Raw genomic sequence first — 25,727 nt, 5'->3', positions numbered from 1 at the left:
ATCTATTATAGCATCAAAGTAAAACAAAAAAACTAAATGAAATGAATCAAAATGTCTAATCTGGCAAAACAAGAAAAGAAAAAAGGTTTCACCTTTAAATAAAAATCCAAATCACAAACACATTCTGATTTTTGTTGTGTGTGTTTTTTTGTGTATGTTGTCACGTATAAAATCGTTGCACTCTGTCTCGGTGTCTGCCCGGCCGGCTCCGCAAGGCTACATATGTTTATTGTGTTGCTGCTTTCTTCCACTCGTCATTCTGCCTGGGCGGAGCTCAGGCCCACGCACCTGTCTGCAATTACGCTGCAACGTGTCCTGTCTGTATGGAGACTGAGAGCTGCCAGAGTAATAATGTAGATACAGGCCTCTTTCTCCTTCTGCTGCTGTTCATGCTTTTATTCCATTGATGTTGCTATCATTTGTAAATATATTTATTTGCTCTTATTTTATCAATTTACTGTCGTTCATGTATTTAATCTTCTTTGTATTTAAATATGATTTTTTTTAAGTAATGCCGCGAGATGGACAGTTAAATAAAGGTTTCATTGAATTAAAAAAAAGATTTAAAGATGACTGGTGGCGGAAGCAGAGCACAGACTGTCTGTGAGAATCTATCGCCATCGTGTGGTGCAGAGATATATTGCCATTGAATTTAGACAACGAAAGCTTGGCTCACAGAGCAGCTGCAACACGAACAAAAAACATTAAATAGCAACATGATATATTATATTATATTATATTATATTATATTATATTATATTTATAGCTGTCGAAATTAACGCGTTAATTGCGATAATTAAATTTTGGAATTAATTACGTTAGAATATTTAACTATTTAGCGCAACACGCAGATAAGTCGCTCCCATAATTCCACTTGATTTGTTTACCGCGCCACTGAAAATGGAGAAGCAGGAAGCGGATGGCCTTCTGGATGGGGAATTTAAATACAAGAAGAACATAGATGGGACAATAAACAAACGCGTTGTAATTTGCACTCACTGTAGTAAAGAGTTTCAATTTCACCGTTCAAATTCGACCTTAAAATACCACCTTAATGCCAAACACGCGTTTGTCGGGGCAGCAGCTTCACCCGGCCTGCGTCAGACCACTCTTAGTGAACGCAGGCCACTCGGTAAGTCTTCTTTGGACAAACTGACCGACAATATAGCCAAATGGATAGCAAAGGACTGCAGACCGCTAAGCATTGTGGAGGACAAGGGCTTTGCGGATGTTTTAAAGGTTGCATCTCAGGACGCGTCCTACAAGCCCCCAGCGAGAAGCACAATAACAATTCGAATCCACGAACTGTATGAAACGGAGAAAAAGAAAAAAGAAGAGGCTTTAGTTCACACAGAATGCGTGGCTCTGACAGGAGACCACTGGACATCATTGAGTAATGACAATTACCTGGGAGTTACTGCGCATTTAATCACTGAAGCCTGGGGTCTGACATCCTTTGCGCTGACTATAATGAAAACGGAAGAGCGGCACTTTGCGGAGGCTTGTGCAGAGCAGTTCCAGACTGTTGCTCGCAGGTGGAGAATTGAGGAGAAGGTGACAACAGTAGGCACGGACAGTGCGCGCAATATGATCGCCGCGGCTCGCATCATGCCATTCAATCACATGCCGTGTACCGCGCACATTCTACAGAGATGCATCACAGTGAGTCTCGCAGACAGTGGCTTTGTCACTGCGCTGGCCAAATGCCGCAAAATTGTTGGCCATTTTAAGCACAGCCCAGCAAACACAGCAGAGCTGAACGCAGAGCAGGTGTCACTGGGGCGCAAGCAGGAGCCGTTGGCCCAGGACGTGCCTACGCGCTGGAACTCCACGCTGGAGATGGTGAAGCGCTTGATCCGCAACCAAACTGCAGTAACCGCTGAAGGAAATTGCCTTCCCGGGTTTCCTCCGTGGCGTGAGCGATAAGCAGAGTTCTGTCCTTTCCTTCTAAGATTCCTAATTATTTAAAGTAACACTCAGGTATGCCATTCAGCTGGGTTAGTTACGACGTCGGGAGCAGCTTGGGAGAACAAGGAAACACAGACTGCTTCAGGTTGTCTTCCCAAATCGACTCAAAGGTTTATTTGATACACAGCAGTTTATATAGATGAAAAAAAAGGTTCGTGTGTCAGCTTTCCCAGTTCAAACCGGTACAGACCAAATAAGGAAACGTCTTCCTGCCTTGTGAACAAAGAAGTATCCTGTGTGTAGTTTATCAGCTCAGCTACAATTTATGATCATCCCAGCAAAATACACTCCTAGACATAAAATACAGAGTTCTTTCATTAGTGAATTCTGAAACAAACCACCTAGCCTTTAACGAGCCTTTTCCAGGAGATAAAGAAAAAGGGAGGATGGGAGTAAGGAAGTGGTCTCATCTCTGTGGTGTTTTCGACCTTGAGGTACCAGCTTGTGAGTCCTACACATTAATTCTTGGGTCACATAGAAAGAGAAAAACAACTAGTAGTTGGGCCTTATTGAGTAACAGTTTTCCTGTATAAAACAATATCCTGTAAATGCTACTATGGTATCAAAATACCTAACAGTTCCCCTCTTTTATTATTTTTAAAAATAATAACTCAAATAGAAAGGAAAAATCACAAATGTAATAACATAATATAAAAAGCAAATCATAAAATGTAATAGTTCACAACCTAATGTTCAATATACACATCAGGAACATCATTGGTAACATCTGACACATAATCTGGGTCAATTTGTGCCAATTGCAAATACATTGAAGTAGCTGTACTAGTAGCTATACGGGTTATCATTGAACGTACACAGGGTACCACACAACAGACAATAATCATCAAAAACATGCTGCAACGGTTACAAAGGCTACAATTAGTTCCTTCCATCTTCCAAACGTGTCCTGTAGCCACTTATGTAGCCACTGACCGTGACCTGTATTGGCAATTAGTTCTATCTGCAATGCTTCAAGTTTATTCATAGCTTGTGTGAATGAACCGTTAGGAGCGGTATTATTGGGAATGAAAGTACAGCATACATCAACGGTTACTAGACCACAGGTACCGGTCCAATTAACAGGTAAAGCTAATCTAAGGGTATTATTGCACAACCAATAAGCATGTGGGATTGGTCTGGTCAGGCGCGTGACCATGTGTGATTTAACTAACTCCCCCCAGTCAGTATCATTTAAGACACCGTCTGGGGGAACAATGATCGATTCTCTGCTCGAACTTTCACTGTGTGTGTGTTCCTCCAGATATGATACAACTTCAGCCACAGAGACAGCTAGCCATGTCTCATTACAGCGTGCACCTGGGGAGTCAGAGAAGAATGTATAGTTATCCTTTGTATAATCTATGTGTGTGTCTGGGCCAGTTAACTTTAGTCTGCGCAGACATATCATACTAGTATTAAAATGGAGAGGGATCTGTCCTAAGGGCAGTGAGGGCTTTAACCTATTCTTAGGGCGTTTCATTGGGGCGCAGGTCCCTGCGGTGTCATTAGATAACTTCAATAATTCGCCTAATGGAGTCTCAGGGTTAGTTCGTGTGTGTGTGTGTCTAATTAGGCAGTCGAGAGGGCTCAGAGTCAACTGTAAAGTGTCTTTAAAGAGAGCATTATTTCCGCTGATTTTCTCTAGTCCCTCAGTGAGGGGGAAACCGGATATGGGGTATCCTACTATTACCTGTTCTGGATTAGCCTTTGAACAGACATAACAGTTACTGTTTCCTAAATCACGAGCGGCTGTTCTGGCATTTTCATACCAGGCGTTAGCTCCTGTTCTAGAGGGTGCATAAAATGGTTTATTAGTGGCGTCTATGTTGCTATTTACTGATTTTAGGGAACGTGAGGAGTGCATTAAGTAGGTGTCTTGCAAAATGGAGCATGAGGTATAGTCAGCAAAATATGACCTGCAGAAATGTGAACATGGTTGCAGTTTACAATACAAAATAGCAAAGAGAAATCCTAAGGTTAATGCGATAGATATGATAAATAACCTAAATATATAAGAAAGTATATAAGAAAAACAGTTCTTCAGTCGTCTCCTGGCCTGGTCCCAGGTTCGAGAGACATTGAATAAGCGTCGTATGATGACAATGGGCATTTCATTTTCTCCATTATCAGGATGGAATGAGTCTGGCTTTATCAGGTTAGACATCATGTGGTACTTTTGGCTTTCTGTTCCTGCTGGATGTTTGAGTACCTTGTCGTTGTTCTTTCAGACGTTGTGTGTTAATCAGTGATTGCGTGTGTGCACTGGATCCGGGCGCTGGCTCGCCGGAGATGTCATCTACCCGTGTGTGTTTATTTGCTCTAGTTCCGGGCGCTGGCTCGCCGGAGATGTCGTCTGCTTGATCCGACGCCTGAGATGGTCCGATTGGGCTGGTCTTAACCCTGCTGGCATGAATCCACTGAGGTTGTCCGTCTGTGAGGATGCTGGTTCTTCGTCACTGCCAGTACAGTCTGGGGCTGGAACACGCGCGGCCTCCCAGAGAGTCCTTGGTTTTAGTGGCTTCTCCAACATGCGTCTCCTTGTCTCCACTGGTGGAACTGTGGAGGGGAAAGGCTGAGAGAGACAAACTTTCTGATAGTTATTATTCAGTTTTTCTATCAGGTTGTGAACATCAGTGGACAATGCAATATACATCACCTTCTACTAGCGGTGCCCCTCTGGAAGCTGACCATGGTGTTGGAAATAGTCTTATTTCAAATGGAGATAATTTGGTTACTGCAGATTGAGTCATTCCAATCTCACAGAGGACTTGAGGAAGTAATTTGACCCAGGTCATTAAAGTTTTAGCACACTTTTGAATTACTTCTAATGTGAATGAAGATCCTCTATCACTGTTAATCTGGTGAGGTATTCCGAATCTGGGTATTATTTCATTGCTCAACTTTTGACAGACTACTTCTGCAGTTTCTTTTGAGGTTGGATAAGCTTCTACTCATTTACTAAATTGATCCACTATTACCAGTAAGTACTTGATGCTTCCTTGCGCTGGCATATGTGTAAAATCAATTTGTAATGTATGAAATGGAAAATCTGGTTGTGGTAAATGCTGATGTTCTGCTTTTGATTTTCCTACATTGGTTCGTGCACATGTTAGACAGGTTGCTAATATGCTTTTTACTGCATGTCATGTTTTCTCAATTACAAATCTTGATTTTATTGCCCCTATTACCCCTCTTTGTCCGACATGACTCACACCGTGAAAATGTCGGACAAGGACTGGCATCAGGGAATATGGGAGGGCAATCAAACCCTTAAGATTTTGTATAAGCCATCTCTGTCATCTAAGGTACAGTCATTATTCTCCCAATAGGTGTAATCACATGCAGAGGCTCGCTCTTGTATGAATTTTAAATCAACATTTGTTCCTAAATAGTCTGGGAGTTTAAGTGGCAGCTGTAGGGGCACAGATAATACTTCCTGCGGAGGTGGGAGCTGTGATGCAGCTGCAGCCTTGGCTGTCACGTCTGCTAAGGCATTACCTGTTGCTTCGTCTGTGTCAGCTGTACTGTGTCCTTTCGTTTTTACAACTGCAACGGCCGATGGCAGCTGTATAGCCTGAAAAAGTCTTTGAACAAAATCACAATTTAGCAATTTATTTTCCATCAGCAGATCTAAATCCTCTCTGTCTCCACAATGTGCCAAAGTCATGCACAACGCCAAATGCATAGCGGCTGTCTGCGTAAATTGTCACATGCTTATCCAAATGTAGCTCACAGGCGCGTATTAAAGCCATGAGCTCTGCTTTTTGTGCTGAGTGAAATGGTAATGAGTGAGCCTCTAGTATGATGTCAGGCAATGTCACCACTGAATAGCCACAAAGAAATGAGTTGTCATTCGGCCTTGAACAGGACCCGTCCACATAAACCGTGGCTGAGTCTGAGATAGGTGTTTGCTCTAAATCTGGACGTGGTGCTGTGGATTCCTGTATACGTGTCATGCAGTCATGAACGTCAAGCCTGTCTGAGCCATCCTGTCGGTCAGAAGAACACAGCATAGGATCAATAAATGTGCTGGCGAATCAGGTGTGCTGCTCGCTTTTATAGTGAGATTTGCATATGTTGTTTAGTTATGTTTGCTACAATGGTCGTGACCTGGTGATTGGTGTGTAGAATAGTGTCATGTGAGAGTGTGAGCTTCCCGCAGTCCCTTATCATGATAGAGCAAGCTGCTACTGCCCTCAGGCAGGCCGGCATTCCTGAACAATTCAGGCAGCACCTTTGAGTGGCGGAGGTCAGCACTCCCTTTAATGCATTGAAAGAGACAGTCATTTCTGTGGATCACAGTATTCGAGGAGGCTTGTCTTTTTTGCAGCATTCACGCAGAATGTGGTCATGAAAAGAACAGTCTGGTATCCACTGTCTGCAATAGTTCACCATGCCTAAGAAGGACAACATTTCCTTCTGTGTAGTGGGACGAGGGACGGAGGTCACAGCTTTGACCCTGTCTGCAGTCATGGAACGTTTTCCGTGAGACAGTGTGAATCCCAAATATTGAACAGAAGTCTGACAGTACTGCATTTTCTTTGCTGATGCTTTGTGGCCAGTCTTTTGGAGGTGCTGGAGAAGCATGTGTGTAGCAGTTTGACACAATTCCTCACTCGGAGCACAGAGGAGGAGATCGTCCACATACTGGATCAGAGTACAGCCCTCAGGAGGAGTAAAGCTGTCCAGGGTAGCACGGATCACCATTGAGAAAGCAGCAGGGCTGTCTATCATGCCTTGAGGCAGACGAGTCCAAGTGTACTGCTTATTTCTATGTGTAAATGCAAATAACGGCTGTGTATCTACATGCACAGGCACTGAGAAAAAGGCAGAGCATAAATCCACCACGGTAAAATGTGTATGCAATGCATGTCAATATGCTGTGAACATCTGAAACGAGAGGTGGCAGAGGAATGTTGACTGCATTAATTTGCCTTAAGTCTTGTATGAAACGCCATACGCCAGGTTTGTTAGGCTTTGGCACAGGATTGACAGGAGTATTATATGGAGATACTGTAGGCTTTATTACTCCTGTAGTCAATAAATCTCCTATCATGACATCTAGGGCTGCGGCTTTTTCCGTGGAAATGGGATGCTGCTTGACATATACTGCTTGTTGTGTTTTAATAGGTGTACGTGATAAAGTGTACAGTCAATAAATCCTATATCATTCTCACTTTTAGACCACAATGTCATATTCTGGTATTCAGCTGGCAACGTAAGTGCAGAAATAGTACAGTGGATAGGGTAGGTTAGATCTATGTGACGACATATTTCGTAACCTATGTCTGAGTTATGTAACAAAATCACTGTTTGACCTTCACTTGTGTGAGCAGTTATCATGTTGTTGAACAGTGTGAGAGAAACAAAAGTGTGGCTCCCAGTCATGGGATTACCTGTTAGTGGCGTCTGTACACGTTTTTTTTGGCACAGTGTGTGACATAGAGTACCGGACAAAAAGGATGTTGAGTTCATTCTCTGCTGAGGGTCCAGCTGACACAGAGGATGTTCCTTCTCCATCATGTCGGTACATAGGGCAGAGAAAACATAAGCTGTTATCAGTGTCAGCAAACATTTCACCCTTTATGTTAAATTAAATACACAAATTCATTTTTGCTTTGGGTGTCTGCGGCTGCTGGAAAACTGAGCTAAATTTGCACCTCTAGCTTGTCCAACAGTGCATAAAGCGTTTTATGAATACTAGGATGGATTCATCAGGCTTCTGTTTACACATAGTTACTGCATTTAAGTCAATTTTGTCTCTGGACATTGTTAGCAGGAATTTCTTTAGATTCTTAAAGAAATCGGCGACTTTGTCATTATTTACCCTCCTTTTGTCCATAGCGGTAACATTTGATGCATCACGTCGCGGCATTCTATCATATATTTTCTACAGGACTTTTTAAGCAGACTACTTTTCTTATCACAAATGATATTCAACATTTCTACTGACCTGTTTTCTGGCGATAATCGTTCGGGATAAGGCTCCGAAAATAAATTAGAATGCATTGAACTTCTTAAGTTGTAAACAAAGTCAGTCACATAAGCACTCCCGCATGTTCTGGATACGTGATCATGGACGTCTTCACCGATTCGTGGACGTAGGTTACACGTAACCGGAAATGGGAGTTATACTGAGCCGTTATTTGAGACTTTATTTTGTATTTTATTAATTTTTGGTTTTACAGGTACTTTAGATTTTTTATCGGACCTGTCTGTGGTCTTTGAATAATTCTGACCCATGTTCAGTGATTTCCAGAGGGGTTTACACGCTAGGAGGATTTATGTTAGTATTTTCGCTGCGGCACAGCTGAGGTCACTTTAAATTTATTGCTAGCAATTTTTTGTTTGTGTGAGCAACTCTCACTTAGCGAGCAACTTCTCGCTTAACGAGCAACTTCTCGTAAAACAACAGGCAACTTCCTGTGTCTTTCTGCTTTTAATTTACTGCTTTTAACCCTTGTATGGTAATCGGGTCTGTGAGACCCGTTTTCAGTTTTCTTTCGTTTTTTTTTTTTTAACAAAATTAAATTTAATTATTTACTAGCTTTCTGTGAGTGAGCAACTTCTCACTTTTTAACGTACGTTTCAAGATAACAGGCAACTCCCTGTGTCACTCTTTGATGAGCAACTTCTCACTTAACGAGAAGTATTTAAGACAACAGGCAACTTTCTGTGTCACTTTTTCTGAGTGAGCAACTTCTCACTTTTTAACGTACGTTTAATTAAACAATTAATTATTATTATTATTATTATTTTTTAAACAAAATTAAAATATTCAAGACAACAGGCAACTTCCTGTGTCCACCAACACCACACAAGGGTTAATTTACTTTATTCGGGGACTGAGGAAGTCAGTCAGTGTATCTCTCTGGATCACTAAGTGAAACTTCGTCAGCATATCCCGTTTTTTTATGGATTCGGGGACTGAGGAAGTCAGTCAGTGTATCTCTCTGGATCACTAAGTGAAACTTCGTCAGCATATCCCGTTTTTTTTATGGATCGATCACTGAGAGAGGTATAATATGGTCTCTATATAAATATGAAAGACACATATTTACCTTCTGTCAGGATCCCACTTCTGACACCAAAATTGAAGGAAATTGCCTTCCCGGGTTTCCTCCGTGGCGTGAGCGATAAGCAGAGTTCTGTCCTTTCCTTCTAAGATTCCTAATTATTTAAAGTAACACTCAGGTATGCCATTCAGCTGGGTTAGTTACGACGTCGGGAGCAGCTTGGGAGAACAAGGAAACACAGACTGCTTCAGGTTGTCTTCCCAAATCGACTCAAAGGTTTATTTGATACACAGCAGTTTATATAGATGAAAAAAAAGGTTCGTGTGTCAGCTTTCCCAGTTCAAACCGGTACAGACCAAATAAGGAAACGTCTTCCTGCCTTGTGAACAAAGAAGTATCCTGTGTGTAGTTTATCAGCTCAGCTACAATTTATGATCATCCCAGCAAAATACACTCCTAGACATAAAATACAGAGTTCTTTCATTAGTGAATTCTGAAACAAACCACCTAGCCTTTAACGAGCCTTTTCCAGGAGATAAAGAAAAAGGGAGGATGGGAGTAAGGAAGTGGTCTCATCTCTGTGGTGTTTTCGACCTTGAGGTACCAGCTTGTGAGTCCTACACATTAATTCTTGGGTCACATAGAAAGAGAAAAAGAACTAGTAGTTGGGCCTTATTGAGTAACAGTTTTCCTGTATAAAACAATATCCTGTAAATGCTACTATGGTATCAAAATACCTAACAACCGCGACTCTGGATAAACAAAAGCATAAACTTGTCCTCCTGACGCCTCCAGAGTGGGACAAACTCCAGAGACTGGAGACACTTCTAGAGCCCTGCAGGTGAGCCTGTCATTGTGACCATAATTGTAGGTTTAGATTAAATGTATCAAACATACATCTTAAATCAGTTTTGTTATTATGAAAATGTCTTATTTAAAAAATAAATGAAATCAAATATTTTATTAATATTACCTAGTATTAAAAAGCTTTTTTTAATTTGCTGTCTTATCTCTCTCTCTCTCTGTGTGTGTGTGTGTGTGTGTGTGTGTGTGTGTGTGTGTGTGTGTGTGTATTCCACTGCAGATATGTGACTGAACTGCTGGGAGGAGAGGCCTACGTCTCCTGCTCTGTAGTTCTACCAGCCTTCTGCCACCTGCGCCGTGTCATGGAAGTAACTGATGAGGACCCTGCATATGTGGTGAGGTTTAAAGAGAAGTTTAAGGAAGACCTTGCTTCCCGCCAGGAACATACCAACTATGCATGGCTCCAGATCGCAACTGCACTGGACCCACGTTTTAAAGACCTACGCAGTGTGCCCAAGACTGACAGAGAAGCAGTGTGGACCACACTGGCAGGCATGCTGCATGAAGACTCTCCTAGAAGATCACACACTGCAGAAGAAGGTCCAGCCAAGAAGACTGCAACCCCCCCCCCACTGTGCTTTGCCCTGATATCTGCAGTGTGAGGTTGGATCGCTCATTCTCATCCTCACACTGATGCCACTTATTTCGGTCTTTGTTTGACATAAAAGGGCATATTTGTCACTTTATTGCAACTATATTTGCACTCTTGAGCTCCTTCATTCACTGACTGATCATAAAGTTATTACTTGCGTTATGTATTCATCCGTTTGAACATAATTAATGAAGCCACATGTAATCACTAAAATTTGTATTTTGGGTACAATAAGAGAGTTTCAGATGGAATGCTGTTTTGTTTTGTTTAAATTTCACCAACTTGCTGATGCCCACGGTTGTGAGTGCGGCTTCTTGCTGTACATGGGTGGATGGTTGTAAATCACATCACAGATGCCAAAAACCTCTCAAACCAAGCCCCCTTGCCGGTGATGCTGTGCGCAACCTCGTGACGGAGTCAAGCATATTCAAAACACCCCCTCACCTCCCGTGTCAAACTCAAATGTCAGCCTATTTCATGTGTCACTTTTGGAGCAGTTGCCATCCCGACGAGCCATGGAGAAGTTCGTGTTTGTGTTATTTTACTTATTTGGTGTTCTGGTGTGTTTGGGCACCGGTCAGCACCATCGTGTTGAGCACGTGTTGGACCGTGGACACACCGGATTCAGTGGGAGAATAACGGTCAGGTGTACAGTTTACTGAGCACTGGGACTCAGTATCGTTTACCAGCACAGACACGGAGACGCGCTCAGCTTCTATTGAGAGCAAACAACCAAGTGAACCCTCCGGCTGCGTCCAGTAGACGAGACACACCGTCTGGGCCGGGAGCTTTCCGAGCATTCAGACTCTTAAACTGCTTCCTCGCATCTGCTTCATGAATATGAAGGGTTGTGGTGGGAGGAGGTGGTGTGAAATCCTCTTTTGTGTGGGGTGAGGAGGGGGGTGTTGTAAAAGTCCCCAAGAGCAATGATGAGAGAGTCCGGGAATGTCCGCTCCATGTGCAGTATCTGCTCCGCGAGTGCGCACTGAGCTGCCTGCGCATCCGCATCTGGCGGGATGTAAACAGCGGCCAAGATGAATGAAGCAAACTCCCGCGGAGAATAAAACGGTTTGCAGTGAATAAAAAGGTATTCCAGAGAGGAAGAGCAGTGCTGAGCAATCACTGTTACATCTGTGCACCAGCCACTATTAATGTAGAAGCAGACACGTCCACCTGTGGTCTTACCAGAGAGAGAGGCCTGCCGGTCCGCGCGCAGCAGATGAAAGCCCTCCAGCTTGAGCGCGCTGTCCGGGATGTCCTCACAGAGCCACGACTCCGTAAAACACAAGACACAGGAGGAGGCAACGTCTCTGTTCATGCTTCTCATCAGGGCCAGCTCGTCCATCTCATTCCTGAGTGAGCGTACGTTGGAAAGGAAGATCCCAGGAAGAGCAGTTCGCAGCACTCCTCAGACGCACGAGTGCGCCGGCTCGCTTTCCTCGCTTTCGGCGTCTCACTTTCCTGATCAGAGTCTGCAGTAAATCTGCCGCAGATGCGACAAATATTGGAAGTAAATCCACAGGTGTTGTAGTCCTGTAGTTAAGAAGCTCTTCTCTAGTGTAAGAATATCCAGAGGAGTGCCCAGACACAGAAGTTATGCACAAAAACAAAACAGAAGTAACGCACTGAAGCACCGGGGCATCCATACGCGGCGGCGCCATCTTGGAACAAGGGACTTGTCTTTGAAAGGTAGAGTGTTAATTACTAAAGCTGAAGGGATATCCCGATGAACATATGCTGCTCTCTCCTTACATCTGGATAAGAAAAGTAGTAAAGATATTGACCGTATGCTCTTTAATTTTATATGGAAAAACCGTACGCACTATATTAGAAAAACTGTTGTGATGAATAAGTACGAATCAGGTGGGCTTAACGTCTTAGACTTTTCTACTTTAAATAACACTTTCAAAATTAATTGGGCCAAACATTTTCTTAAAACCCTACCTCTATCTGGAACTTTATACCATACCACATTTTCTCTCGTTTTGGTGGCTTTACTTTTATTTGAAATTGTAATTACAATGTTGAGAAAGTCCCTGTAAAGCTTTCATCCTTCCATAAGCAGGTCCTCTTAGCGTGGACCCTCATTTATAAACACAACTTCTCACCTCACAAATACCTTATCTGGAACAACAGAGATATTTTATAGAAAAATAAATCACTTTTCCTGGAAACTTGGCTCCAAAATGGGATCCTATTGGTGGCTCAGCTGGTTAGTAAAGAGGGACAACTACTTACTTACAACGACTTTATTGCACTATATAATTTTCCAATCAGTGTTCCAGATATCAAGCGGAAGACAGTCTGGATGGTCCCCCATAAATATTTGATTGTAAATAAGGTGAAAGAAGTCTCTTTTAAAATTCGACATACATGTTATCCAGCCAGTCACTACATGGTCAAATTCAAAAGGGACATAAATACTAATTGTACTTTCTGTGGGGATCATCCAGAAACGGTGACACATCTTTTTTGGTACTGTTCTTTTACACAGAGATTCTGGAAGGAATTTAGCAGCTTTGTTATTGTCCATATTTTAAGGGAGTTTTCTTTACGATGGGAAAATGTTTTATTCTGTTTCTTTAAGTTCCCCAAGAAGTATGAGAAATGTTTTTTATGATTAATTTCTTAATACTTTTAGCTAAATTTTTTATCCATAAATGTAAGTTTACTAACAAAACACCATATTTCTGTCATTATTTTAAGGATGTGCACATGCACATACAATCAATATCAGACTGCACCAACAAAAAGGCTCTCACAACAATATATGTATGTGAATTTTTGCGTGTATTCTTATAATTGTTACCTTTTTCTTTCACCCTTGGCTTTTTGTGTTCATGTTCTGTTGTATACTTCATCTGTTCGTATGTTGTATACTCATTGTTTGTTAAATAAAGTTTTAAAAAAAAAAGACACGCTTTGTTTAGACCCCCAAAATCCTTTCCACGCCCACCCCCGTGACATCACGCTCCAAAGCCCTGTTACGTCACAGAACGTGGTGATGTCATAGTGACAGTCCTTTCATCCTTTGATGTTCAAGTCTATAAATAGAGGACAGCTGTCAAAGGGAATTCATTAAGCTATCGTTTTGTTGGAGTGATACAGCACATAAAAAAGCAGAAATGAGTTCGAAAGCTAACAAAGACAGAAATGTTAATTTCTCGAAAACAATGGTTAAAAAAAGTGAAAAAGAAAAAGAAACATATGCCAGACAGTTCGAGCAAAGACTGCAGCCAATGATCGACGAGGTTGAAAAGCTCAAAACTGAGCTTGACTACTTCAAAAACCTGCATACAGTCAATAAGAAACGGATCGAGGATCTAACAAAAGAAAACAATGAACTTTTGCAGAATAATAAGCTGCTGGGTTCGGTCTTGGATGACAGGACAAACATCGCAGACAGGTTGGACTCGATAAAAGATGACCACGAAGCTCTGGTAAAGTTCCGCGCAGAGACGGAGAAAACTCTGGCTGAGCTTAAAGAAAAACACGAGGACGAAGTCCAAGTCCTGCAAGGACTGCTGGAAACAGAGAAAGAAAAGGTGGCACGTCAGCAATTTCACAACAGCCAAGTTGTTGAATTATTATTGAAACGCCACAAAGAGGAAAAAAATAAGATGCAGCAGTTTTACCAGGAAAATACTAAAAAACTGGAAAACAAAGCAAATGCTGCAGACAGGAAGTTAGAAGAGGTGATCAACATGTATGACTCCAAAATAGAAAAGCTGCAGACGGCAGTAAAAAATAGTAGAGGTGTGACCGTCAATGCGGTTAAGGAACGCGAGGAAGAACGTCAATCCTCGCAGGGTTGGATTGACGGTGTTTTGTGGCATAATACACAGTTACAAGACGAAAATGAATTTATGGTTAAAAACATGAAAGAATTAACAGAGGAGAAAGGTCAAATGGGCAAAGTGATAGACGACCAAAAGGCCCAGAATATGGCGATCAAGCAGAAATGCCAGAGTAATATTAGAGCTCTGGCCTTGGAAAAGAAAATGAAGGCTATGCTTGAAGACGAAGTTGATTCTTTGAAAAAGAAAATTGAAGACGTCAAAAAGGCCCTAAGCACAGAGCAGGAAAACCACAGAAAGACAGCAGTGGACCGGCACAAAGTAAAAGCGGCACACAATCAGGCACTGGCTGAAAAGGTGGCGCTGGAAGAGAAACTGCGCTCCACAAAAAAGCAACGGGAAAGATTTATATCCAAAGTGAATTGGCTGGAGAAGAAAGAGCGCTACTTCCAAGAGGAATTGTGCCAGTGCGTTTTGTCCTTTGAAAAGGCATTTCCACATGAAGGTCACTTGAGAGGAAAAGAAAAGGTGGAATTTAGGGATATGTTCCACTACTTGAAAAATAAATACGTAGACGGAGTGGAAGGCACCCCCTTTGTTGGAACAACGAAGGAGTTTCTTGAAAAACAGCTGAACTGTCTACGTATCAGATGCAAGGATCTAGATGCAGCTTTACTAGATAAAACACGGGAGCTGGAATCATTTAAAAAGCAGTACAATGACATGGTAAAGTCTTCCGAGTACGCTTTATTCCGACAAAGAGAGGAGCTCATTGGACCAGTGAACCAGATTATCCAAAAGGCTGCCAATGAAGAAAAAGAGATAGGTCATCTAAAATCTAGAGTGAAAGACGCTCAACTCCAGCTTAAATTAGAAAAACAGAAAGGACAAAAGCTGGCATCGTTGGACCATAGAAGCATGATGGGGAGATGTTCTGAGGAGACTCCGTCTCAGATTAATCCTCGTCCACTTCCAGGGAAAACTACATTTATTCAGGTACGTCCAAGACACCCTGGCAGAAGTGCAGGTATGGCTTCCCCAGTGAATCCTCCTGTAGAGTCTCCATCAACACCACCTTTCCTCAATTCTGATGATGGATTACCACCAGTTGATTGTTAAAAATTAACTGCTAAAATAGGCCATTAGAAGTATACTTCATCTTGTCTCCCTATATCATGGGTGGGCATTCTCAGTCCACGAGGGCCGGTGTCCCTGCAGGTTTTAGATCTCACCTTGGCTCAACACACCTGAATCACATGATTAGTTCGTTACCAGGCCTCTGGAGAACTTCAGGACATGTTGAGGAGCTAATTTAGCCGTTTAAATCAGCTGTGTTGGTTCGAGGACACATCTAAAACCTGCAGGGACACCGGCCCTCGTGGACTGAGATTGCCCACCCACCCCCAACCGGTCGCAGCAGATGGCCGCCCCTTCTTGAGCCTGGTTCTGCCGGAGGTTTCTTCCTAAAGGGAGTTTTTCCTCCCCACTGTCGCCCAGTGCTTGCTCAAAGGGGATCATTGGATTGTTGGGGTTTTCTGGCTTTTACTGTAGTGTTTTTACCTTACAGTATAAAGCAGCTTGAGGAGACTGTTGTTTTGCCATGATGCAATATAGTATTAAATATGACTACATTTTAAAAACATCTATTATAGCATCAAAGTAAAACAAAAAAACTAAATGAAATGAATCAAAATGTCTAATCTGGCAAAACAAGAAAAGAAAAAAGGTTTCACCTTTAAATAAAAATCCAAATCACAAACACATTCTGATTTTTGTTGTGTGTGTTTTTTTGTGTATGTTGTCACGTATAAAATCGTTGCACTCTGTCTCGGTGTCTGCCCGGCCGGCTCCGCAAGGCTACATATGTTTATTGTGTTGCTGCTTTCTTCCACTCGTCATTCTGCCTGGGCGGAGCTCAGGCCCACGCACCTGTCTGCAATTACGCTGCAACGTGTCCTGTCTGTATGGAGACTGAGAGCTGCCAGAGTAATAATGTAGATACAGGCCTCTTTCTCCTTCTGCTGCTGTTCATGCTTTTATTCCATTGATGTTGCTATCATTTGTAAATATATTTATTTGCTCTTATTTTATCAATTTACTGTCGTTCATGTATTTAATCTTCTTTGTATTTAAATATGATTTTTTTTAAGTAATGCCGCGAGATGGACAGTTAAATAAAGGTTTCATTGAATTAAAAAAAAGATTTAAAGATGACTGGTGGCGGAAGCAGAGCACAGACTGTCTGTGAGAATCTATCGCCATCGTGTGGTGCAGAGATATATTGCCATTGAATTTAGACAACGAAAGCTTGGCTCACAGAGCAGCTGCAACACGAACAAAAAACATTAAATAGCAACATGATATATTATATTATATTATATTATATTATATTATATTATATTATATTTATAGCTGTCGAAATTAACGCGTTAATTGCGATAATTAAATTTTGGAATTAATTACGTTAGAATATTTAACTATTTAGCGCAACACGCAGATAAGTCGCTCCCATAATTCCACTTGATTTGTTTACCGCGCCACTGAAAATGGAGAAGCAGGAAGCGGATGGCCTTCTGGATGGGGAATTTAAATACAAGAAGAACATAGATGGGACAATAAACAAACGCGTTGTAATTTGCACTCACTGTAGTAAAGAGTTTCAATTTCACCGTTCAAATTCGACCTTAAAATACCACCTTAATGCCAAACACGCGTTTGTCGGGGCAGCAGCTTCACCCGGCCTGCGTCAGACCACTCTTAGTGAACGCAGGCCACTCGGTAAGTCTTCTTTGGACAAACTGACCGACAATATAGCCAAATGGATAGCAAAGGACTGCAGACCGCTAAGCATTGTGGAGGACAAGGGCTTTGCGGATGTTTTAAAGGTTGCATCTCAGGACGCGTCCTACAAGCCCCCAGCGAGAAGCACAATAACAATTCGAATCCACGAACTGTATGAAACGGAGAAAAAGAAAAAAGAAGAGGCTTTAGTTCACACAGAATGCGTGGCTCTGACAGGAGACCACTGGACATCATTGAGTAATGACAATTACCTGGGAGTTACTGCGCATTTAATCACTGAAGCCTGGGGTCTGACATCCTTTGCGCTGACTATAATGAAAACGGAAGAGCGGCACTTTGCGGAGGCTTGTGCAGAGCAGTTCCAGACTGTTGCTCGCAGGTGGAGAATTGAGGAGAAGGTGACAACAGTAGGCACGGACAGTGCGCGCAATATGATCGCCGCGGCTCGCATCATGCCATTCAATCACATGCCGTGTACCGCGCACATTCTACAGAGATGCATCACAGTGAGTCTCGCAGACAGTGGCTTTGTCACTGCGCTGGCCAAATGCCGCAAAATTGTTGGCCATTTTAAGCACAGCCCAGCAAACACAGCAGAGCTGAACGCAGAGCAGGTGTCACTGGAGCGCAAGCAGGAGCCGTTGGCCCAGGACGTGCCTACGCGCTGGAACTCCACGCTGGAGATGGTGAAGCGCTTGATCCGCAACCAAACTGCAGTAACCGCGACTCTGGATAAACAAAAGCATAAACTTGTCCTCCTGACGCCTCCAGAGTGGGACAAACTCCAGAGACTGGAGACACTTCTAGAGCCCTGCAGGTGAGCCTGTCATTGTGACCATAATTGTAGGTTTAGATTAAATGTATCAAACATACATCTTAAATCAGTTTTGTTATTATGAAAATGTCTTATTTAAAAAATAAATGAAATCAAATATTTTATTAATATTACCTAGTATTAAAAAGCTTTTTTTAATTTGCTGTCTTATCTCTGTGTGTGTGTGTGTGTGTGTGTGTGTGTGTGTGTGTGTGTGTGTGTGTGTGTATTCCACTGCAGATATGTGACTGAACTGCTGGGAGGAGAGGCCTACGTCTCCTGCTCTGTAGTTCTACCAGCCTTCTGCCACCTGCGCCGTGTCATGGAAGTAACTGATGAGGACCCTGCATATGTGGTGAGGTTTAAAGAGAAGTTTAAGGAAGACCTTGCTTCCCGCCAGGAACATACCAACTATGCATGGCTCCAGATCGCAACTGCACTGGACCCACGTTTTAAAGACCTACGCAGTGTGCCCAAGACTGACAGAGAAGCAGTGTGGACCACACTGGCAGGCATGCTGCATGAAGACTCTCCTAGAAGATCACACACTGCAGAAGAAGGTCCAGCCAAGAAGACTGCAACCCCCCCCCACTGTGCTTTGCCCTGATATCTGCAGTGTGAGGTTGGATCGCTCATTCTCATCCTCACACTGATGCCACTTATTTCGGTCTTTGTTTGACATAAAAGGGCATATTTGTCACTTTATTGCAACTATATTTGCACTCTTGAGCTCCTTCATTCACTGACTGATCATAAAGTTATTACTTGCGTTATGTATTCATCCGTTTGAACATAATTAATGAAGCCACATGTAATCACTAAAATTTGTATTTTGGGTACAATAAGAGAGTTTCAGATGGAATGCTGTTTTGTTTTGTTTAAATTTCACCAACTTGCTGATGCCCACGGTTGTGAGTGCGGCTTCTTGCTGTACATGGGTGGATGGTTGTAAATCACATCACAGATGCCAAAAACCTCTCAAACCAAGCCCCCTTGCCGGTGATGCTGTGCGCAACCTCGTGACGGAGTCAAGCATATTCAAAACACCCCCTCACCTCCCGTGTCAAACTCAAATGTCAGCCTATTTCATGTGTCACTTTTGGAGCAGTTGCCATCCCGACGAGCCATGGAGAAGTTCGTGTTTGTGTTATTTTACTTATTTGGTGTTCTGGTGTGTTTGGGCACCGGTCAGCACCATCGTGTTGAGCACGTGTTGGACCGTGGACACACCGGATTCAGTGGGAGAATAACGGTCAGGTGTACAGTTTACTGAGCACTGGGACTCAGTATCGTTTACCAGCACAGACACGGAGACGCGCTCAGCTTCTATTGAGAGCAAACAACCAAGTGAACCCTCCGGCTGCGTCCAGTAGACGAGACACACCGTCTGGGCCGGGAGCTTTCCGAGCATTCAGACTCTTAAACTGCTTCCTCGCATCTGCTTCATGAATATGAAGGGTTGTGGTGGGAGGAGGTGGTGTGAAATCCTCTTTTGTGTGGGGTGAGGAGGGGGGTGTTGTAAAAGTCCCCAAGAGCAATGATGAGAGAGTCCGGGAATGTCCGCTCCATGTGCAGTATCTGCTCCGCGAGTGCGCACTGAGCTGCCTGCGCATCCGCATCTGGCGGGATGTAAACAGCGGCCAAGATGAATGAAGCAAACTCCCGCGGAGAATAAAACGGTTTGCAGTGAATAAAAAGGTATTCCAGAGAGGAAGAGCAGTGCTGAGCAATCACTGTTACATCTGTGCACCAGCCACTATTAATGTAGAAGCAGACACGTCCACCTGTGGTCTTACCAGAGAGAGAGGCCTGCCGGTCCGCGCGCAGCAGATGAAAGCCCTCCAGCTTGAGCGCGCTGTCCGGGATGTCCTCACAGAGCCACGACTCCGTAAAACACAAGACACAGGAGGAGGCAACGTCTCTGTTCATGCTTCTCATCAGGGCCAGCTCGTCCATCTCATTCCTGAGTGAGCGTACGTTGGAAAGGAAGATCCCAGGAAGAGCAGTTCGCAGTCCGCGTCTCCTCAGACGCACGAGTGCGCCGGCTCGCTTTCCTCGCTTTCGGCGTCTCACTTTCCTGATCAGAGTCTGCAGTAAATCTGCCGCAGATGCGACAAATATTGGAAGTAAATCCACAGGTGTTGTAGTCCTGTAGTTAAGAAGCTCTTCTCTAGTGTAAGAATATCCAGAGGAGTGCCCAGACACAGAAGTTATGCACAAAAACAAAACAGAAGTAACGCACTGAAGCACCGGGGCATCCATACGCGGCGGCGCCATCTTGGAACAAGGGACTTGTCTTTGAAAGGTAGAGTGTTAATTACTAAAGCTGAAGGGATATCCCGATGAACATATGCTGCTCTCTCCTTACATCTGGATAAGAAAAGTAGTAAAGATATTGACCGTATGCTCTTTAATTTTATATGGAAAAACCGTACGCACTATATTAGAAAAACTGTTGTGATGAATAAGTACGAATCAGGTGGGCTTAACGTCTTAGACTTTTCTACTTTAAATAACACTTTCAAAATTAATTGGGCCAAACATTTTCTTAAAACCCTACCTCTATCTGGAACTTTATACCATACCACATTTTCTCTCGTTTTGGTGGCTTTACTTTTATTTGAAATTGTAATTACAATGTTGAGAAAGTCCCTGTAAAGCTTTCATCCTTCCATAAGCAGGTCCTCTTAGCGTGGACCCTCATTTATAAACACAACTTCTCACCTCACAAATACCTTATCTGGAACAACAGAGATATTTTATAGAAAAATAAATCACTTTTCCTGGAAACTTGGCTCCAAAATGGGATCCTATTGGTGGCTCAGCTGGTTAGTAAAGAGGGACAACTACTTACTTACAACGACTTTATTGCACTATATAATTTTCCAATCAGTGTTCCAGATATCAAGCGGAAGACAGTCTGGATGGTCCCCCATAAATATTTGATTGTAAATAAGGTGAAAGAAGTCTCTTTTAAAATTCGACATACATGTTATCCAGCCAGTCACTACATGGTCAAATTCAAAAGGGACATAAATACTAATTGTACTTTCTGTGGGGATCATCCAGAAACGGTGACACATCTTTTTTGGTACTGTTCTTTTACACAGAGATTCTGGAAGGAATTTAGCAGCTTTGTTATTGTCCATATTTTAAGGGAGTTTTCTTTACGATGGGAAAATGTTTTATTCTGTTTCTTTAAGTTCCCCAAGAAGTATGAGAAATGTTTTTTATGATTAATTTCTTAATACTTTTAGCTAAATTTTTTATCCATAAATGTAAGTTTACTAACAAAACACCATATTTCTGTCATTATTTTAAGGATGTGCACATGCACATACAATCAATATCAGACTGCACCAACAAAAAGGCTCTCACAACAATATATGTATGTGAATTTTTGCGTGTATTCTTATAATTGTTACCTTTTTCTTTCACCCTTGGCTTTTTGTGTTCATGTTCTGTTGTATACTTCATCTGTTCGTATGTTGTATACTCATTGTTTGTTAAATAAAGTTTTAAAAAAAGACACGCTTTGTTTAGACCCCCAAAATCCTTTCCACGCCCACCCCCGTGACATCACGCTCCAAAGCCCTGTTACGTCACAGAACGTGGTGATGTCATAGTGACAGTCCTTTCATCCTTTGATGTTCAAGTCTATAAATAGAGGACAGCTGTCAAAGGGAATTCATTAAGCTATCGTTTTGTTGGAGTGATACAGCACATAAAAAAGCAGAAATGAGTTCGAAAGCTAACAAAGACAGAAATGTTAATTTCTCGAAAACAATGGTTAAAAAAAGTGAAAAAGAAAAAGAAACATATGCCAGACAGTTCGAGCAAAGACTGCAGCCAATGATCGACGAGGTTGAAAAGCTCAAAACTGAGCTTGACTACTTCAAAAACCTGCATACAGTCAATAAGAAACGGATCGAGGATCTAACAAAAGAAAACAATGAACTTTTGCAGAATAATAAGCTGCTGGGTTCGGTCTTGGATGACAGGACAAACATCGCAGACAGGTTGGACTCGATAAAAGATGACCACGAAGCTCTGGTAAAGTTCCGCGCAGAGACGGAGAAAACTCTGGCTGAGCTTAAAGAAAAACACGAGGACGAAGTCCAAGTCCTGCAAGGACTGCTGGAAACAGAGAAAGAAAAGGTGGCACGTCAGCAATTTCACAACAGCCAAGTTGTTGAATTATTATTGAAACGCCACAAAGAGGAAAAAAATAAGATGCAGCAGTTTTACCAGGAAAATACTAAAAAACTGGAAAACAAAGCAAATGCTGCAGACAGGAAGTTAGAAGAGGTGATCAACATGTATGACTCCAAAATAGAAAAGCTGCAGACGGCAGTAAAAAATAGTAGAGGTGTGACCGTCAATGCGGTTAAGGAACGCGAGGAAGAACGTCAATCCTCGCAGGGTTGGATTGACGGTGTTTTGTGGCATAATACACAGTTACAAGACGAAAATGAATTTATGGTTAAAAACATGAAAGAATTAACAGAGGAGAAAGGTCAAATGGGCAAAGTGATAGACGACCAAAAGGCCCAGAATATGGCGATCAAGCAGAAATGCCAGAGTAATATTAGAGCTCTGGCCTTGGAAAAGAAAATGAAGGCTATGCTTGAAGACGAAGTTGATTCTTTGAAAAAGAAAATTGAAGACGTCAAAAAGGCCCTAAGCACAGAGCAGGAAAACCACAGAAAGACAGCAGTGGACAGGTATAAAGTAAAAGCGGCACACAATCAGGCACTGGCTGAAAAGGTGGCGCTGGAAGAGAAACTGCGCTCCACAAAAAAGCAACGGGAAAGATTTATATCCAAAGTGAATTGGCTGGAGAAGAAAGAGCGCTACTTCCAAGAGGAATTGTGCCAGTGCGTTTTGTCCTTTGAAAAGGCATTTCCACATGAAGGTCACTTGAGAGGAAAAGAAAAGGTGGAATTTAGGGATATGTTCCACTACTTGAAAAATAAATACGTAGACGGAGTGGAAGGCACCCCCTTTGTTGGAACAACGAAGGAGTTTCTTGAAAAACAGCTGAACTGTCTACGTATCAGATGCAAGGATCTAGATGCAGCTTTACTAGATAAAACACGGGAGCTGGAATCATTTAAAAAGCAGTACAATGACATGGTAAAGTCTTCCGAGTACGCTTTATTCCGACAAAGAGAGGAGCTCATTGGACCAGTGAACCAGATTATCCAAAAGGCTGCCAATGAAGAAAAAGAGATAGGTCATCTAAAATCTAGAGTGAAAGACGCTCAACTCCAGCTTAAATTAGAAAAACAGAAAGGACAAAAGCTGGCATCGTTGGACCATAGAAGCATGATGGGGAGATGTTCTGAGGAGACTCCGTCTCAGATTAATCCTCGTCCACTTCCAGGGAAAACTACATTTATTCAGGTACGTCCAAGACACCCTGGCAGAAGTGCAGGTATGGCTTCCCCAGTGAATCCTCCTGTAGAGTCTCCATCAACACCACCTTTCCTCAATTCTGATGATGGATTACCACCAGTTGATTGTTAAAAATTAACTGCTAAAATAGGCCATTAGAAGTATACTTCATCTTGTCTCCCTATATCATGGGTGGGCATTCTCAGTCCACGAGGGCCGGTGTCCCTGCAGGTTTTAGATCTCACCTTGGCTCAACACACCTGAATCACATGATTAGTTCGTTACCAGGCCTCTGGAGAACTTCAGGACATGTTGAGGAGCTAATTTAGCCGTTTAAATCAGCTGTGTTGGTTCGAGGACACATCTAAAACCTGCAGGGACACCGGCCCTCGTGGACTGAGATTGCCCACCCACCCCCAACCGGTCGCAGCAGATGGCCGCCCCTTCTTGAGCCTGGTTCTGCCGGAGGTTTCTTCCTAAAGGGAGTTTTTCCTCCCCACTGTCGCCCAGTGCTTGCTCAAAGGGGATCATTGGATTGTTGGGGTTTTCTGGCTTTTACTGTAGTGTTTTTACCTTACAGTATAAAGCAGCTTGAGGAGACTGTTGTTTTGCCATGATGCAATATAGTATTAAATATGACTACATTTTAAAAACATCTATTATAGCATCAAAGTAAAACAAAAAAACTAAATGAAATGAATCAAAATGTCTAATCTGGCAAAACAAGAAAAGAAAAAAGGTTTCACCTTTAAATAAAAATCCAAATCACAAACACATTCTGATTTTTGTTGTGTGTTTTTTTTGTGTGTGTTTTTTTGTGTATGTTGTCACGTATAAAATCTTTGCACTCTGTCTCGGTGTCTGCCCGGCCGGCTCCGCAAGGCTACATATGTTTATTGTGTTGCTGCTTTCTTCCACTCGTCATTCTGCCTGGGCGGAGCTCAGGCCCACGCACCTGTCTGCAATTACGCTGCAACGTGTCCTGTCTGTATGGAGACTGAGAGCTGCCAGAGTAATAATGTAGATACAGGCCTCTTTCTCCTTCTGCTGCTGTTCATGCTTTTATTCCATTGATGTTGCTATCATTTGTAAATATATTTATTTGCTCTTATTTTATCAATTTACTGTCGTTCATGTATTTAATCTTCTTTGTATTTAAATATGATTTTTTTTAAGTAATGCCGCGAGATGGACAGTTAAATAAAGGTTTCATTGAATTAAAAAAAAGATTTAAAGATGACTGGTGGCGGAAGCAGAGCACAGACTGTCTGTGAGAATCTATCGCCATCGTGTGGTGCAGAGATATATTGCCATTGAATTTAGACAACGAAAGCTTGGCTCACAGAGCAGCTGCAACATGAACAAAAAACATTAAATAGCAACATGATATATTATATTATATTATATTATATTATATTATATTATATTTATAGCTGTCGAAATTAACGCGTTAATTGCGATAATTAAATTTTGGAATTAATTACGTTAGAATATATAACTATTTAGCGCAACACGCAGATAAGTCGCTCCCATAATTCCACTTGATTTGTTTACCGCGCCACTGAAAATGGAGAAGCAGGAAGCGGATGGCCTTCTGGATGGGGAATTTAAATACAAGAAGAACATAGATGGGACAATAAACAAACGCGTTGTAATTTGCACTCACTGTAGTAAAGAGTTTCAATTTCACCGTTCAAATTCGACCTTAAAATACCACCTTAATGCCAAACACGCGTTTGTCGGGGCAGCAGCTTCACCCGGCCTGCGTCAGACCACTCTTAGTGAACGCAGGCCACTCGGTAAGTCTTCTTTGGACAAACTGACCGACAATATAGCCAAATGGATAGCAAAGGACTGCAGACCGCTAAGCATTGTGGAGGACAAGGGCTTTGCGGATGTTTTAAAGGTTGCATCTCAGGACGCGTCCTACAAGCCCCCAGCGAGAAGCACAATAACAATTCGAATCCACGAACTGTATGAAACGGAGAAAAAGAAAAAAGAAGAGGCTTTAGTTCACACAGAATGCGTGGCTCTGACAGGAGACCACTGGACATCATTGAGTAATGACAATTACCTGGGAGTTACTGCGCATTTAATCACTGAAGCCTGGGGTCTGACATCCTTTGCGCTGACTATAATGAAAACGGAAGAGCGGCACTTTGCGGAGGCTTGTGCAGAGCAGTTCCAGACTGTTGCTCGCAGGTGGAGAATTGAGGAGAAGGTGACAACAGTAGGCACGGACAGTGCGCGCAATATGATCGCCGCGGCTCGCATCATGCCATTCAATCACATGCCGTGTACCGCGCACATTCTACAGAGATGCATCACAGTGAGTCTCGCAGACAGTGGCTTTGTCACTGCGCTGGCCAAATGCCGCAAAATTGTTGGCCATTTTAAGCACAGCCCAGCAAACACAGCAGAGCTGAACGCAGAGCAGGTGTCACTGGGGCGCAAGCAGGAGCCGTTGGCCCAGGACG

At 42.6% G+C, this 25,727-nt stretch overlaps 1 long non-coding RNA gene across 1 annotated transcript; it reads right to left on the bottom strand.

Moving 5' to 3' along the window:
- Nucleotides 1–2,054: 2,054 nt before the first annotated feature.
- LOC146575915 (uncharacterized) lies at nucleotides 2,055–9,618 on the bottom strand. The gene is made up of 2 exons (XR_014892191.1): nucleotides 7,922–9,618; nucleotides 2,055–4,540 (listed from the first exon to the last, which is right to left on the bottom strand). It is a non-coding gene; the product is annotated as an uncharacterized LOC146575915 (long non-coding RNA).
- Nucleotides 9,619–25,727: the final 16,109 nt, after the last annotated feature.

The sequence above is a fragment of the Mchenga conophoros genome, linkage group LG4 (assembly GCF_057382185.1).
Source record: "Mchenga conophoros isolate Kocher_MC1m ecotype Shallow Benthic linkage group LG4, M_conophoros_male_GT1.1, whole genome shotgun sequence".
Taxonomy (NCBI): domain Eukaryota; kingdom Metazoa; phylum Chordata; class Actinopteri; order Cichliformes; family Cichlidae; genus Mchenga; species Mchenga conophoros.
The sequence above is the reverse complement of the archived record's forward strand: the minus strand, read 5'-3'. Positions and strand labels throughout refer to the sequence as shown.